Source organism: Dasypus novemcinctus, chromosome 21 (genome assembly GCF_030445035.2).
Source record: "Dasypus novemcinctus isolate mDasNov1 chromosome 21, mDasNov1.1.hap2, whole genome shotgun sequence".
Taxonomy (NCBI): domain Eukaryota; kingdom Metazoa; phylum Chordata; class Mammalia; order Cingulata; family Dasypodidae; genus Dasypus; species Dasypus novemcinctus.
Window position 1 is genome coordinate 14,384,590 of NC_080693.1, and position 17,828 is coordinate 14,402,417.

Consider the following 17,828-nt stretch of genomic DNA (forward strand, 5'->3'; position numbering starts at 1 on the left):
AACGCACCAGTCTATCACAGAGTATTTTATTGCATTTGACATCAGGGTAGCCTCAGCTAGCGTTCAAGTGCAGTTCACCTAACTGTTTTTATGTATATGTATATTTTAGGAGATTGAACCCAGGACCTCGTACATGGGAAGCAGGTGCTCAGCCACTGCTCTACACCTGCTCCCTCATACATTTTTTAAAAATTTCTCTCCCCTTCCCCCCCGCCCCAGTTGTCTGCTCTCTGTGTCCATTCGCTGTGTGTTCTTCTGTGACCGCTTCTATCCTCATCAGCGGCACCAGGAATCTGTGTTTCTTTTTGTTGCGTCATCTTGTTGTGTCAGCTCTCTGAGTGTGCGGTGCCACTCCTGCAGGCTGCACTTTCTTTTGCGCTGGGCGGCTCTCCTTACGGGGCACACTCCAAATGGGGACACCCCTGCGAGGCACAGCACTCCTTGCGCACATCAGCACTGCGCATGGGCCAGCTCCACACGGGTCAATGAGGCCCGGGGTTTGAACCATGGACCTCCCATGTGGTAGGTGGGTGCCCTATCCATTGGGCCAAGGCCGCTTCCCTTATACATTTTTTAATATCATGCTCAAGCGTAGTTCAACAAGGCAGCGATTCTCTTAACATATGGTCCTGTGACCTGTGAACACTTCCTATTCACCATATGGTTTAGAACAATTTATGTCTGTTTCCCTAATTGCTTGATTTTGTGTTAGGCTAGTAGCAAATGCAATCACATTTTGCATCCTAGAGCAGTCTCCCAGATCTAATTTCTCTAAGGATGAATCCATTTGCAGCCTTGCAGCCAAAAACATTCCACCTAAAAAAAAATTAAAAATTAATAAAAATAATAAAAAAGAAAGAAAAATAATTCCACTCTTATTTTCAATCTTGCTCCCAGTCGTTCTCAGGTACTTCGAAGTTGTATTCTTTTTTTTAACCAACTTTTATTGAAATGTATTCACAAACCATATAATCCATCCAAAGTGTACAATCAATGAACGACATTTGGTACCACCAGAGCTGTGCATTCATCACTTCAATCAGTAGAAGAGCGTTTTCATTACTCCAAAAATAATAAAACAATAAAACTCTACTTCTTAGTAAGGAATTGTATTCTCATGTAGCACTCTAGCAATCATGTCTCCATATTGGACCCCCTATCATTAAACCTAAGGTTTAAATAAATGAGATCGAGTTGTTTCTGAAGCAGTTTTGCAACATAGCATGTGCCCACCTCACTGAGGTTATATCTAACATCCAAACCTGAAGGACACAGAAAAAGGAGGCAGTGATACATGGGTTTTTCTTCAAAATTCTGGAAAAAATCCCCAAATCTTCACTTGCTAATTCTTCCTCCTGGCAGGAGGCAATTGGTATCGGCAGGGTTTACCGTGATTTCTTTTTCCAATCCCGTTTTACTTGCTTCCTCCCCTGCCTGGAGTATATTCAATATAAATTGTATTTATTAATTTTCTGCATCTTTTCCATGCACAGATTAAAATAATGATCCCGAAGACTGGTGCAAGATGCTGGAATGTGTTGGCTGACCAAGGCCAATACAGGAGTGGGTGCTGGAGTGGGCGTTAGAGTGGGCGTCGGAGCAGGTGTCAGTGTGGGCTCTGGAGTGGGTGCCGGAGTGGGTGCCAGAGCGGGTATCAAACTGGGTGCTGGGGTGGGCATCAGAGCGGGTGTCAGTGTGGCCCCTGGAGTGGACATCAGAGTGGGTGTCAGTGTGGGCCCTGGAGTGGATGCCAGAGCGGGTGTCAGACTGGGTGCTGGAGAGGGTGCCAGAGTGGGTGCCTGGCCAGGAAGGGGTGCTCCCCTCCTGGCCGTGCTGGCCTTGAAGGTGGCACTGTCACGGTGACCGTGCGCCTCCCAGTTTGTGGGTTTTTTTAGGCCACCCTTGGGCACTGTCGGAAATGTGTAATTTGGCAGTTGGTTCTCTGTATTAAGTGTGAAACCACCTTCAAGACAGGACAAAGGGAAAAATTATCCCATCAAGGCTGTTTCCATTGATCCGCACAGCTCGGGAGCAGAAAGCGTTAAAATCGCTGGGTAATGAACTAGGCAGCTGGCTTTGAACCGAGAAAAAGCGCCTGGAGATTGAATTGCAATTGAGCAGCCTTTCCCTCCAGATTTTTCTTCCAAAAGAACTAAAGATTGAAACTTCCCCATTTGTACATAGCAGGAGAAACATGTGAGGCTTTTTTCATTTGTAGAGAAGCAAATGCTGAAATCCACGTTGTGTTTTTTTGCCGTTTTGGCCTCGTTTCTTAGCTGGTTTCGTCGCTCGGTACCTCAGGTGTCATCCCTCTCCACAACAGTCTGAGCAGCCGCTCCTCTCCATTCCTGCTGGCTGTCGTTGGTGTAGAGCAGCGGTTCTCAATCCTGGTTCTATGTTAAAATCAGGGGGAGTCTTAAACATTCCTATGTCCAGACTGCACCCCCAGACTGGGGGGTCATAACCTCTGGATTTTTTGGAGGCTCTGTGGGTGATGCCAGCGAGCAGGCAAGTTTGGAAACCACGCACTGGGCCTGGATACTCATTTCCTAAGAAGAACCGATGTTCCCCCACTGAAATTAGAGAAAAGCTTTCAGGCTTGCGATGTCAGTGGGCTCTGTCCCCTATGCGTGGTCGCCGCTGGCAGGAGGCCAGGCACATGCCCCCTCATTCCAGTCGTGTGATGTCAGAATGGCACTTGGCAAACGCCACCTGGTCCTCCTGCCTTGTGCAGCTGGAGCCGGCATAGCCTAGTGCACCATCTGGGACTCTGAACCCTCGGAAAATAAAAAGAAGGGATGAAGTTATCCTTGTCCGTGGCGGTCTTATCGTCATCAGGGTTTAGTACTTTGGTTCGTTTCTGCAAATATTTCTTGTGTACTTATTACGTGCTAACCACCATTCTGTGTATTTGTGTCCTGGGTTGTCTTTTGTGGACCCCAGAAACTATGTTCTTAAGCTAACCCATTCCTGTGCCTGTAAAGCAGTGTAGACGGAAGGGGGCTTTTGATTAGATTCAGTTGAGGGACCTCTGATTAGATCTCTTGATGAGATGGCTTCGGGGCTTTGGGATGGGCTGCGTCAGTGAGGCGGGACTCAGGTGGGGTCTCCACCCTCTCGCTGGGTCTGATAGAAACTGAGAACACTCAGAACGAGAAGAGACACGGAGAAAGGGGCGTCTGCCGTTTTGACCTGCCGTGTGAGAGGACTCCAGGGTCAGCTACAGCTGCAGAAAGACAGAAGCCCCGAGAGGCTCAAGGAGACAAGGCCCAGCTGAGCTCGAGGAGAAAGTAGGGAGAGACCCGCGGACCCACCGTCTTGCCTCCCCGCCTGGCAGGGCTCCCGGATCACCAGCAGCAGCCTCGGGCGGGAAAGCCTCGCTGATGGTGCCTTGATCTGGACGTTTTTGCAACCTCAGAACTGTAAGTTTTTACCCTAATAAAATTCCCATTATAAAAGCCAGCCCATTTCTGGTATATTGCATCAGCAGCCTTTGGTAAACTAAGACAACGTGGGATGCAACCGTTGAACAAAACACACAGAAGATGCCGAGACTGGCTTAAGGTCTTTAGAGGGGGATAAGGTAGAGCAGACATAATGAAGAAGTCAGGCGATCTTAGATAGTGTCTTCGTTTGCTAAGGGCTGCCACATCAAAATACCAGAAATGGGCTGGCTTTTTTAACAGGAATTTACTAGGGTACAATCTTAGAGTTCTGAGCTGCAAAAATATCCAGATCAAGGCATCATCTAGAGAGGCTGTTTCACGGAAGGTTGGCTGCTGGCGGTCCTAAACTCCTGCCATGTGGCAAGGCAAAAACCGGTGCCTGCCTTCTCCTCCAGTCTACATTCTCTCCGAACTCAGCTGTGGGCCACCAGGCACATGGCTCCCCTCTCCTCTGGTCTCCGGGCAGGGTAAAAGGGCGGCTCTCCTTGTCTGCGTGTCTCTGCATGCTTCTCCATTTATGCAGGACTCCAGCAGGAGGGCGAGACCCACTCGCTGCAGTGCTCCAGTCAAAGACCCCCAGCTGACTTCGATCCAACCGAAGGGTCCCACACCCACGGGAATGGGTTAATTCCAAGAACACGATCTGTTCTGCAATTCACAAAAAGTTTTAAACGCGCACACGCAGTGACAAGGATATGATAAGAAAAGAAACAGCCGGGAAAGGGCGGTTGAGAGCGCCAGATGGGGGCGGGAGGTGATGGGTAAGTTTTAGAAAGGTGGTGGCCAAGGTGGGCCTCATGGGACAGGTGAGGTTTGAGTAAAGAAGGCCAGGAGGTGTGGGGGCTAAAGAGGCGGCAGGCATTCCCTGCAGGGGGAGCAGCCTGCTGGGAGAGAGAGAGCTGCGTTTAGAGGAATGAGGAGGAAGTGAGCAGGACGAGATGAGGAGGAGGGCACACAGCAAGGGCGGGGTGTCTGGGGGCGGGGGGTCAGGTCACACGGAAACTTCTAGGTCCTTGTCTGGATAAGGGCTTTGCCTTTTACTCTGAGGGGAGAACCAGTGGGGTTGAGCAAACACGGAACATGAGAGGTTAGGTTTTTATTTTCTTTTGTTTTTTTATTAAACCTTCTATTTATTTATTTTTTAGGAGATACTGGGAATTGAACCCAGGACCTCATACATGGGAAACAGGTGCTCAACCACTGAGCTACATCTGTTCCCCAAACGTTTTATTTTGAAATAACTTGAAAGTTGTAGGACAGGGTCAAAAATAATAGAAAACCCTTATGGAGAGCTCAACATACCACCCACCTACCTCCCAATATTCATATCACCAATTTGACATTTAGCCATGTTTGCTGTATCTACCTACCTACCTACCTATCATCTATGCATCTATCCATTTGTCTGCTGTCTGTCTATTTATCTATTTTCTTAATATTTGAGAGTAGGTTACCAGGGTGTGGTCAGGGAGTCTGGCAGTTTGACCCTGGACGGACCTCGGAAGTCCATGTTCTTAGAGCTAATCCATTCCTGTGCATGTAAATCTATTATAGGTGGGGCCTTTTGATTAGATTCCATTAAGGACCCTTCCTTTAGATTAGATCACTTCAGTAGAGCATGACCCAGGGTGGGTCTTAATCCTTTTAGTGGAGTCCCGTTTAAATGGTAGAAACATGCAGAGACACACAGAAAAACACTTCAGAGACAGAGAAACCTCAAGAGGCTGAGAAAGGGGAGCTGGATGCCGGCGGCTGGAGCCAGCAGAGCACAGAGGCTCGGGAAGAGGCCCCCGAGAGGCTGAAGAGACGAGGCTGGGGGAGAGAAGAGCCTTATGCCTGCTGGCCCACTGCTGGGCTCGGGGAGAAAGCAAGCCTGGAGGAGAAAGCAGAGCCCGGCAGAGCCCACTGCGCCCTGCCCTGGGCCTGCTCCCCACAGCCGCAGCTGGTGACACAGCATCGCCGCCGGCGCCCTGACCTGGGCGTTCTCAGCCTCAGAACTGTGAGCTTTTTTTTTTTTAACTCTACATTTATAATAGGATCTTATTGTGTGCAAACTACATCTCAATAAAAAAAAATTCAAACAACAAAAAAAATCCCCACACATATCTAATAAAGGATTTGCATCCAATACTCCTACAACTGGTTAAGAAGACAAACCTCCAATTAAAAAAAAAAAATTGCCAAAAGATTTGAATAGACCCTTAACCAAAGAAGAAATATAAGTGATCAGTAAGCACGAGAAAAAAATGTTCAACATCCTTAGTCAACAGGAAAATGGAAATTAAACCCCAGTAGATGCCAACATAACCTCTAGAATAGCTAAATTAAAAATGAAACTAAACAAAACTGACAATACCAGGTGCTGAGAGGGTTGTGGGGCAACTGGAATTTCCATACACTGCTTGTGCAAATGCAGGCTCAAATAGTCACTTTGGAAAACAAGAACTCTGAGCTTTTAACCTCATAAATTCTCATTATAAAATCCAACCTATTGGGAAGCTGCTGTGGCTCAATCAGTTGGGCTCCGGTCTACCGTATGGGAGGCCCTGGGTTCCCATCCCGGGTCCTCCTTGTGAAGGCAGGCTTGCCCGCATGCCATGGAGAGACGCCAGCCCGCTAGTGCTGCGGAGAGCTGACTCAGCAAGGTGACGCAACAAAAAGGGAGACAAGTAAAAACACACAGAAGGGCACACAACGAGTGGACACCGAGAGCAGACAGCAAGCAAAAGCTGCAGGGTGGGGCTTGCGGCCCTGCCTATTTCTGGCGTATCGCTCCTCCCAGCCTTCGGCGGTGGGGCCTGGGGAGCTGGTGGATGACGAGGGCACGGTCTCTGTGTGGGGGTGGTGGGTGGAGGTGAGGGTGTTGCAACATTGTGCATGGGATGAATGCCACTGAAGAGAATCCTGGGAAAGGGTAGCAATGGGAAAGCTTGTATAGTTGCAGTGTGTGTGTGTGTATGTGTTTGTAATACACATGGGTGTATTTCCACAATTGAAAAAAAAGGGCAACTAAAGAGACAGTGACAATTAAATGCAAACGTGGATGTGGATCAAGCGATTGAGCTCCTGCCTATGACATGGGAGATTCAGGTTCAGTTCCCCATGCCTCCTAAAGAAGACGAGCAAGACAGCGAGCTGACGCAACGAACGGATGCAGCGAGAGACACATGGAGGAAAACAATGAGAGACACAACAAAGCAGGGAGCAGAGGTGGGTCAAGGCATCAGGTGCCTCCCTCTCACATGGGAGGTCCCAGGTTCGGTTTCCGGTGCCTCCTAAAAATAAAAAAAGACTAGCACAAAACAAACAAACACAGAAAATGCAAACAACAAGGGGGGTGGGGAGAAATAAACAAAAATAAATCTTTTTTAAAAAAGACTTGACCCTCGACTGGATCTAATAATAGAGGAGAAAAGGCTCAGAAGGGCATTACTGGGACATATGAAAACATGGGAATATAGACTGAAAGCTTTATTTCAATGTTGAATTTCTTGAACTCGGGCGGCAGACTTGGCCCAGTGGTTAGGGCGTCCGCCTACCACATGGGAGGTCTGTGGTTCAAACCCCGAGCCTCCTTGACCCGTGTGGAGCTGGCCCATGCGCAGTGCTGATGTGCGCAAGGAGTGCCCTGCCACGCAGGGGTGTCCCCCGCATAGGGGAGCCCCACGCGCAAGGAGTGCACCCCGTAAGGAGAGCCGCCCAGCGCGAAAGAAAGTGCAGGCTGCCCAGGAATGGTGCCATACACACGGAGAAAAGACACAACAAGATGACTCAACGAAAAGAAACACAGATTCCCCTGCTGCTGACAACAACAGAAGCAGACAAAGAAGACGCAGCAAATAGACACAGAACAGACAACGGGGCTGGAGGGTGGGGGGGAGGGGGGAAGGGGAGAGAAATAAAATAAATAAATCTTTAAAAAAAAAATTCTTGAACTCAATAATGTCATTTAATGTGGCTACAGAAATGAATATCTGTGTTCATTTTGGGGTAATGCCACCATAACCTGTTCAGCTGCCTTTGTTATTTAATTTTTTGAATTTGAAATAAGGTATGAATTATTTTTTAAAAAAATAGTACAGTAGGTTTAAAGAAATAAAAGCAAGAACTAAAAATAAGCACAAGGGGTAAGTGATTATTAAAAATTACCAACAGACCTGAAAAGGAGTAGGATGGAATTTCTAGAAATGTAACAATTGAGGTTTTCAATGGCTTTCATTTCCAGCAAGCATGGAGAATTAGGTCCCTGAAAGGATCCTCCCATCAAATATAACTGAAAATGCTAGATCACTTTTTCAGTCCTTTTAGACACATCCATGAACTGGTAAAATGTAAGGAACGGCTGGGTCAATAGCTAACTGAAGGAAGGAATCCAGAGTGGCAGGGGAGGCCTAATCACTTTTGTGAATTTAAGCATCGGTTTTCTTAGCCCGTTTAGGGACTGAAGACCCGGGGCCTCCCCAAGTTAGGTGTCAATTGAAGATACCCGCATAACGCTGGGACCGTGGAGAGCCACATTCTCAACTGGGAAAAGGAACCAAATAGAACCCCTAGAAGTAAAAAGTAATCCCAAATGGATTCTAGATTTAAATGTGAAAAGAAAAACTATATGTCTTCATAATCTCAGGGTAGTGAAGGATTCCTCAAATAAGATGTAAAATGTGTCTACCATAAAGAAGGATTAACATGACGACATTAAAATTAAGAATTTCTGTTCCTTAACAGAATTATTAATAAAGTGAAAAGAAAAACTACAAGATGGGAGAAGATATTTGCAGCATACATAAACAAAGAATTATATCTGGGAGAGTTATAGTACTCTACATATCAATATAAAACAATGACAAATGGCTCAAGAACTTGCCCGAGGAAGCAGATGTGGCTCAAGCATTTTGGGCGCCCGCCTATCACATGGGAGATCCCGTGCTCGGTTCCTGGTGCCTCCTAGAGAAGATGAGCAAGACGCAGAGAGAGCACAACGAATAGGCACAGAGAGCAGACAGCAAGCACAAATAATGAGGAGTGAGGGAAGAAATCACAAAATAAAGTAAATCTTTAAAAAAATAAATAACTTGTCCAGGTACTTCACAGAGAGAGAAGCTTGAATGGCTGGCACATCTACGAAAATGTGCTTAAGCTCTTTAGAAATCAGAGAAATGAAAATTAAAAATCACAGTGAGAGAACAACCAGCAAGATGGCAGCAGAGTAAAGAGCTCCTAGAGTCAGCACCTGCTTCAGGGCAGTTAATAAATAGCTGAAGCACCTGTTTGGGGGTTCCAGGAGACCAGAAGAGCATCCTGCAACATCCTCGAAGGAATGGAAGGAAAAGACAGTCCATCTGCAGAGAAAATTCATTGGCCTGCAGCTCTAGCCTAGGCTTCAGCCCCACCTCCGGCAGAGAGGAGGCTGAGGAGCCCTGCTCCAGCCTATACAGGGAACTGCAGGTACCTCTGGCTGGCACAGACTGAGTACTCAGAAGTCCACTGGGAGGGAAGCGGATTTAGCCCAACATATAGGGCGTACGCCTACCACATGGGAGGTCCAGGGTTCAAACCCAGGGCCTCCTGACCCGTGTGATGAGCTGTCCCACACACAGTGCTGATGCGTGCAAGGAGTGCCCTGCCACGCGGGGGTGTCCCCCACCTAGGGGAGTCCCACGCACAAAGAGTGCGCCCCATAAGGAGAGCCGCCCAGCGTGAAAAAAAAAGTGCAGCCTGTCCAGGAATGGCACCGCACACATGGAGAGCTGACGCGGCAAGATGACGAAACAAAATGAGACACAGATTCCGGGTGCTCGTGACAAAAATATAAGCGGACACAGAAGAACACACAGTGAATGGACACAGAGAGCAGACAACTGGGGGGGGGGAGGGGATGGGGAGAAAAATAAATAAATAAAATAAAATAAAATAAAAAACAAGCCTGCTGGGGCAACTGCAGTCATCTTGGACCTGCACAACATAGATTGCTGCCCACACCTGCCCCAGGCAGGGGAGAAAAGGGAGTAAAGCTTCATCAATCTCTCTAGGCAACTAAAGTCTAGGCCTACATTACTTGGATTATTCCACACAGCTGTGACTCTGTCCCTACCCCCCCCCCAACCCTCGGCAAAGAAGAAACTCATTGGTCCCTGGGGCAATGAGGGCAGCTTGAGCCTCCACAGCTTATAGCAACTATATCCTTGGCTCCTACTGCACAACCAGCAAGGGAGAAAGGGCAGGAAGCCCTAAACTACAGAGGAAATCTGCACCCAGAAAAAATACTCTAGTAATCCAGATGCCAAGACACCAACCAAAAAGATATGGCCCAGTTAAAGGAACAAGATAAGCCTCCAAATGGCCTAAAGAAGTTGAGACAGCTAATCATAGATGTTCAAACAAACCTTCTTAATAAATTCAATGAGATGGCTAAAGAGATTAAGGATATTAAGAAAAGGGAAGTGGATTTGGCTCAACTGATAGAGCGTCTGTCTACCATATGGGAGGCCCAGGGTTCAAACCCAGGGTTCAAATCCTGACTCATGTGGTGAGCTGGCCCATGCGCAGTGCTGATGTGTGCCATGCCGCAAGGAGAGCCGCCCCGCATGAAAAAAGCGCAGCCTGCCCAGGAGTAGTGCCACACACAGGGAGAGCTGACTCAGCAAGATGATGCAACAAAAAGAGACACAGATTCCCGGTGCCACTGACAAGAATACAAGTGGACACAGAAGAACACAGAGTGAATGGACACAGAGAGCAGACAATGGGGGGGGGGGGGAGAAATAAAAAAATAAATCTTCAAAAAAAATTTTATTAAGAAGACATTGGGGGCGGCAGACTTGGCACAGTGGTTAGGGCGTCCACCTACCACATGGGAGGTCCGCTGTTCAAACCCCGGGCCTCCTTGACCCATGTGGAGCTGGCCCATGCGCAGTGCTGATGCCACGCAGGGGTGTCCCCCGCGTAGGGGAGCCCCTTGCGCAAGGAGTGCGCCTGTGAGGAGAGCCGCCCAGCGTGAAAGAAAGTGCAGCCTGCCCAGGAATGGTGCTACACACACAGAGAGCTGACACAGCAAGATGATGCAACAAAAAGAAACACAGATTCCCATGCTGCTGACAACAACAGAAGCGGACAAAGAAGATGCAGCAAATAGACACAGAGAACAGACAACCGGGGTGCGGGGGGAGGGGGAGAGAAATTAAATAAATAAATAAATCTTAAAAAAAAAAAGACATTGGATGAGCACAAAGAAGAATTTGAAATCACCCATAGAAAAATAGTAGATTTTATGGGAATGAATGGTGCAATAAATGAAATTAAAAATACACTGGAATCATATAACAGCAGATTTGAGGAAGCAGAAAGAAGGATTGATGAGCTTGAAGAAATGGCCTCTTGTATTAGAGTTCTCTAAGGAAACAGAATCAACAAGGGATATCTGTCAATAGTAAGAGATTTATCAGAGTCTCTCACGCAGCCGTGGGGATGCACAAGTCCAGGTTCCACAGGTAGTGCAACCAGGAACTCCGATGAAAGTCCAATGAAGGTCCTCGATGAGTTCTGGGAGATGCTGGCTGTCCAAAGATGAACTGGGAAATTATCTCTCAATGGTGGAATCACTTCCCCTTTTTAGGGATTCAACTGATCAGGTTAAGCGTCATTCATTGCTGATGGCCATCTCCCTGATTGATGTAATCAGCTATCTATGATTTACCACTACAGTAAAGTCAATGGTGACTAAAGTCCATAAATGCCCTTGTATTACAGTTAGCCCAGTGCTTGCTTGACCAAACAACTGGCACAATTACCTGACATAATAGCCTAACCATCACACCTCTGAAAGCAACATACAAAAGAACAGATGAAAAAAAGAATGGAAAAAGTTGAACAAACTCTCAGGGAAGTAAATGACAGCAAAAGGCATGCTAACATATGTGCCATGGGTGTCCCAGAAGAAGAGAAAAAAAAAAGGGGGGGGGGGGTGGGGGAGTAGAAGGAATATTTGAGAAATAATGGCAGAAAATCTCCCGACCCTATTGAAGGACGTAGATATCCCTGTCCAAGAAGCACAACGTACTCCATCCAAAAAAAAAACCCGAATAGATCAACTCCAAGACACAACCTAATCAGAATGTCGTTTGCCAAAGACAAAGAGAGAATTCTGAGAACAGCAAGAGAAAAGTAATACTTAACATATAAGGGATACCCAATAAGATTAAGTGCTGATTTCTTACCAGAAACCATGGAGGCAAGAAGAGAGTGGTATGATATATTTAAGATACTACAAGAGCAAAACATCTAGCCAAGAATCTTGTATCCGGAAAGATTGTCTTTCAAAAATGAGGGTGAGTTTAGAATATTCACAAATAAACAGAAACTGAGAGAATTTCAGGATTTTCAGGAAATACTAAAGGGTATGCTAGAGGCTAAAAAGAAAAGATAAGAGAGAGACCTGGAAGAGAGTGTAGAAATGAGGATTGTACCAATAAAAGTAACTGAAAGTGTGAAAAGAGTGGAGAAAATAAAATATAACAGATAAAATCCAAATATTCAGGAATAAACTTAATCAACAATGAAAAGCATTTGTATTCAGAAAACTACAACTCAGTGTTAAAAGAAATTTTAAAAACCCTAAATAATTGGAAGAATTCATGGATTGGAAGACATAAGTATCATTAAGATGTCAGTTCTACTCAAATTGATATACAGATTCAATGGAATTCCAATAAAAATTCCACCATCATTTTTTAAATAAATTGAAAACACAATTATCAAATTCATTTGGAAGGGTAAGGGGTCCTGAATAGCCATAAACATCTTAAAAAGGAAAAGCGAAGTAGGAGGACTCTAATCTCTAGAATTTAAATCATATTACCTAGCTACAGTGGTAAAAACAGCATGGTATTGGCATAAAGACAGACATATAGACCAATGGAATTAAATTGATGATTCAGAAACACACCCTCACATGTATGGTCAAGTAATGTTTGACGAGCCTGTCAAACCCACGCAGCTTGGGCAGAACAGTCCATTCAACAAATGGTGCTGAGAGAACTGGATATCCATAGTGAAAAGAAGGAAAGAGGACCCCTATCTCACACCTTATCCAAAAAATTAACTCAAAATGGATCAAAGACCTAAATATAAAAGCAAGAACCATAAAGCTTCTAGAAGAAAATGTAGGAAAACTTCTTCAAGACCTGGTGGTAGGTTGTGGATTCTTAAAGGACATAAGAGGAGGGCTGAGAAGGACGACTGATGCTTAATGTACGTGGAAGTTTTAATTAGCTTTACTGTAAAACTATGGCAATGTATAGAGTGGATGGTAACAAATAGTAACAGCTAGTTTATAAATGGGTATGTGGCTGAAAATGGTAGTCTAGGGATGTAAATGCCAAATGACAGTACGCTAGAGAATAATCTAGGAACTGAATAGCACAGTAAACCCAGAGGTGGATGAGAATTGTGGTTGATAGTACAGATGCAAGAGTGTCCTTTGTGAGCTAGAGCAAATGTACATCACTATTGATGGTGGGAATGTGGTGGGAATGTGGAGAAGCATGGGAAAAATACAACTGGAGTGACCTGTGGACTGTGGTTAGTAGTAATAACGTAATGTTGTTGCATCCATGACAAAGATGTACTGTGTTGATAATAGGTAGTATGGAAAATGTGTGCCAAATGTACACTATGGATGTGGCAACGATCAGATAATATTATCTTATAACCTGTAACAAATATTCCACCACAGTGTGGTGTGTTGATAGCGGGGTGTTGCTTAGGAATTCTGCACATGTGCATGATTGTTTTGTTGGGTTACAACTTTCTTAAAAATGTATTTAAAAAATAATAATAGGGTGGGTTGGTGGTGAAATACACCAAATGTAAGATAAGGACTATAATTAGTAGTAAGATTTTGACAATATTCTTTCATAATTTGTAAACAAATGTCTCAGAACAGTGCAAGGTGTTGGTGGAGGGTTGATGTACGGGACCCCCGGATGATGTTATGCAGGTTTGCTTTGTAAGTTCACAACTTTTACTAGGCACATATTGTTTATGTATGTTCATATATAAATGATATAAAGATAATGATAATAGAGTGGGTTGGGGGAAAATACTTTGGTTAGTAGTAATATTTTGACAATGCTCTTTAATTATTTGTTTAAAAGGTTTAACAACAATGCAAGGTATTGGTGGTAGGGTGAGGTATGAGAATCCTGTATTGTGTTATAGATGTTTGTTTTGTAAGTTACTATACAGTTACTGTTTATGTATGTTTATGTATGAGTGATACTTCAATAAATTTTTTAAAAATGAGTATTAAAAAAATTACAGTGAGAACCCTTTCCACTACTAGTCAATTGTGAAAAAAAAACAGCAAGCTGAATAAGATAAATGTAAATCATAAAATATAAATATAAATGGCAGGTAAAACCTGCCTGTCTTGAATTGCTTTGGCATTAATAAAGCTGAAAATACATTTTTTTTAAAGTGAAGAAATAAAGAAAAAACTAAACAAACAAAAAAAAGTGAATATCCCTAATGTGTATAACTAACACTACTGATTCATAAATGCGATTGTGGCTAAAAGGGGTGGTCTAGAGGGGTTAATGTTCATTGAAAGGCAGCATATCATCTAGGGACTGTATAATGTAGTGATCTTGGCGGCAGATCAGGATTGAGGTTAAGAATATGGTCATCTCGGGAAGAGGATTTGGCGCAACAGATAGGGCGTCCACCTCCACGTGGGAGGTCCAGGGTTCAAGCCCCGGGCCTCCTTGACCCGTGTGCAGCTGGCCCACGTGCAGTGCTGATGTGCGCAAGGAGTGCCCTGCCACGCAGGGGTGTCCCCCGCGTAGGGGAGCCCCACGCTCAAGGAGTGTGCTCCATAAGGAGAGCCACCCAGCGCAAAAGAAAGCGCAGCCTGCCCAGGAGTGACACCGCACACACGGAGAGCTGACGCTGCAAGATGACGCAACAAAAAGAAACACAGATTCCCAGGGCTGCTGACAAGAATACCAGTGGACACAGAAGAACACACAGCGAATGGACACAGAGAGCAGACAACTGGAGGGGAGGAGGGGAAAGGAATAAATAAAAAATAAATCTTTAAGTGCACTAGAAAGGCACTGGAGAAGTTTTTAAAAAAAGAATATGGTGATCTATGGGAAAAATACAACTAATGTAACTTATAGACGACAGTTAACAGTAATAGTATTTTTTTAGCAAAGGCAAAGAAGGTACTAGATCAATGCTAAAGGTAAAAAGAAAAAGAATGTGGGATTTGGTTCTATGAGATGTGACTATGATCAAGCATTTTTTTTTTTTTTTTCCTTTCCTTCATTAACAGGGAGATCTTGGTCAGGTCATTTAATCAATCTGTGCTCATTTATTCATCTTTTGGAACACGGGAGAAACCACCGAGCTTGTTTTTAGGATTCAGTGAGATGAATATGCTGGGCAGGATTTTTTTAAGCAATGCTTCCTTCGTTTGTTGCGTTGCCTTTTGTCTGTTATTTTTTGAGGTGGAAATAAAGTTTTTCTTACTGGAAAAAAAAGGGACTCCTTTTTTGGTAGGAAATGGGCATGGAAGTATCGTGTATACAAGGAGCACGATGTATACAACCGACATGCCTTTGTCCTCCCTGTTCCAGAAGGACGGGGCCCGCAGCTGCCTGTCAGAGTGCAAACCCCTTTGCCCAGACCGCAGGTCAAGGCCGAGGGCGCCTCCTGCCCCGTGCTCTGGATTTCAGTGCAGAAGCTTGCTCTCCCTGCCCCAGAGGCCCAACGGAGCTGCAGTCTCCCCCAGGGGACCCCAACTAGGGTCCAGGAGCCTCTTTTCCAGGGTTGGAAGTGCACCCCCACTTCCAGGCCAGGCAGAGGGGTCCCCCAGCTGCATAAGAAGCCCCCACTGCCTGCCCCAGCGCTGTAGCCCGGACACGGGGCCATCGGGGGTCGGCGGGTTCCCCGACTGGCACCACGAGCCCTGTCTTCCCAGAGGAGGGTCTGCTTTAGGTGTTGATCTTACTTAGTTTCCCAGGTAGAGGACTTTAAAAGGGAGGCTACCTGAGGAGCCCCGGCCCTAGGACGAGGGGCGCCCGGAGGGCAGTTCCTTTGTTACCTGGGGAGAGCAACATCCGCAGGGCGCCCCCTTATTTAGATCTTTGGAGGCGAAGCCCGACATCGGGAGCTTGAGATTCCCACCAGCATGTCTGGAGGGCGGCTAAGAGCTGGACTGAAATTAGCATAAAGAAAGCAATGCGGTGTGTCTCGTCCATCCCCGGTGTACGCCTTTCTGTCTCTTGTCCAAGACTTCCTGTGTCTTTGTCCACTTATCTAGCACCCGCCCACGCTCCGAGCTCTCTGGGGCCCGTGGGTGTCTCCTTCATTTCTCCATCCAGAGGGCGAAGCAGGTTCTGTCCCCCAAGGCTGGCCTGCGTTGGCTAATGGGATCTCAGCCGGCGCCCCAGCATGAGGCAGGGGGCCCAAAGAAGGGGCTCGCGGCTTGTCGAGGGCATCCAGCAAGTTCTCAGCAGGGCAGGGGGGAGTGCCTGAGCCCCTGGCCTCTCGCTGACTGACGGTTCTCACTTCACCCTTGCACGAGTCATCGGGCAAACGATAGGGGCTCTGGAAATATTTGTTCCACAAATAAATGAACTTGAGCGACCTTGGCACTCCGTAAACGTGGGGTGGTCAGTGGAAGATCCAGGCTTGGTCCCAGCTACTTTGCCAGAGTTTATTCTCAAATTCTTTATTAATTGCCTCTCCAGAATCGTGTCAATTCTGTCTCAAGGGCCCCTTGAGTGGTACAAACAAGCAAGTTTTATAGTTGGTGTGGTAGACTGAGCTACGTCCTTGATCTTTTTTTTAAAAAGATTTATTTATTTATTTATTTCTCTCCCCTTCTCCCCCACCCCCACCCAGGTTGTCTGTTCTCTGCATCTATTTGCTGTGTGTTCTTCTTTTTCCACTTCTGTTATTGTCAGCAGCACGGGAATCTTTGTTTCTTTCTTTTTTTTTTTAAAGATTTATTTTTTCTCTCCCCCCCTCCCCCCGCCCAGGTTGTCTGCTCTCTGTGTTTATTTACTGCGTCTTCTTTGTCCCCTTCTGTTGTTATCAGCGCACAGGAATCTGTGTTTCTTTTTGTTGTGTCATCTTGTGTCAGCTCTCCGTGTGGGCGGCGCCATTCCTGGGCAGGCTGCACTTTCTTTTGCACTGGGCAGCTCTCCTTATGGGGCGCACTCCTTGCACGTGGGGCTCCCCTACATGGGGGACACCCCTGCATGGCTAGGAGGCTCCTTGCGCACATCAGCACTGTGCATGGGCCAGCTCACACGGGTCAAGGAGGCCTGGGGTTTGAACCGCGGACCTCCCATGTGGTAGATGGATGCCCTAACCACTGGGCCAAGTCCGCTTCCCCGTGTTTCTTTTTGTTGTGTCATCTTGTTGTGTCAGCTCTCCGTGTGTGCGGCACCATTCCTGGGCAGGCTGTACTTTCTTTCACACTGGGCAGCTCTCCTTACAGGGCTCACTCCTTGCCCGTGGGGCTCCCCTATGCGGGGACACCCCCGAGTGGCACGGCACTCCTTGCGCACATCAGCACTGCACATGGGCCAGCTCCACATGGGTCAAGGAGGCCTGGGGTTTGAACCGCGGACCTCCCATATGGTAGACAGATGCCCTAACCACTGGGCCAAGTCTGCTTCCCTGTCCTTCATCTTTTTTTTTTTTTTTTAAAGATTTATTTATTTATTTTAATTTCCCCCCCTCCCCTGGTTGTCTGTTCTTGGTGTCTATTTGCTGCGTCTTGTTTCTTTGTCCGCTTCTGTTGTCGTCAGCGGCACGGGAAGTATGGACGGCGCCATTCCTGGGCAGGCTGCACTTTCTTTTCACGCTGGGCGGCTTTCCTCACGGGCGCACTCCTTGCACGTGGGGCTCCCCCCACGCGGGGGACACCCTTGCGTGGCACGGCACTCCTTGCGCGCATCAGCGCTGCGCATGGCCAGCTCCACACGGGTCAAGGAGGCCCGGGGTTTGAACCGCGGACCTCCCATATGGTAGACGGACGCCCTAACCACTGGGCCAAAGTCCGTTTCCCCCCTGTCCTTCATCTTAATCCACTTTGCTGTGGATGGGAACCCACTGTAAATAGGACCTCGTGACAGTGTTGTTTTAGTTGAGGTGTGGGCTTTCACCTGGATTCCTGGAGGCCTTCCAGAAGCTGGCAGCCAGCAGTCAGAAGGGATGGGAAAGCCAAGGAACCCCAAAGATCGCTGGTAGCCAGCCCTAGATTGCTACAGTCTTCATGGAGAAAGCAAGTCTTGCCTATATCTTGATGCTGGACTCCTGGCCTCTGAAACCGTGTGTCAATAACTGCTTGGTTAAGCCAACCCACTGGGT

The 17,828-nt window shown here is 46.6% G+C and overlaps 1 pseudogene; it reads right to left on the minus strand.

The window, feature by feature from the left end:
- Nucleotides 1–649: 649 nt before the first annotated feature.
- LOC111762920 (leucine-rich repeat-containing protein 34-like) lies at nt 650–1,508 on the minus strand (annotated as a pseudogene).
- Nucleotides 1,509–17,828: the final 16,320 nt, after the last annotated feature.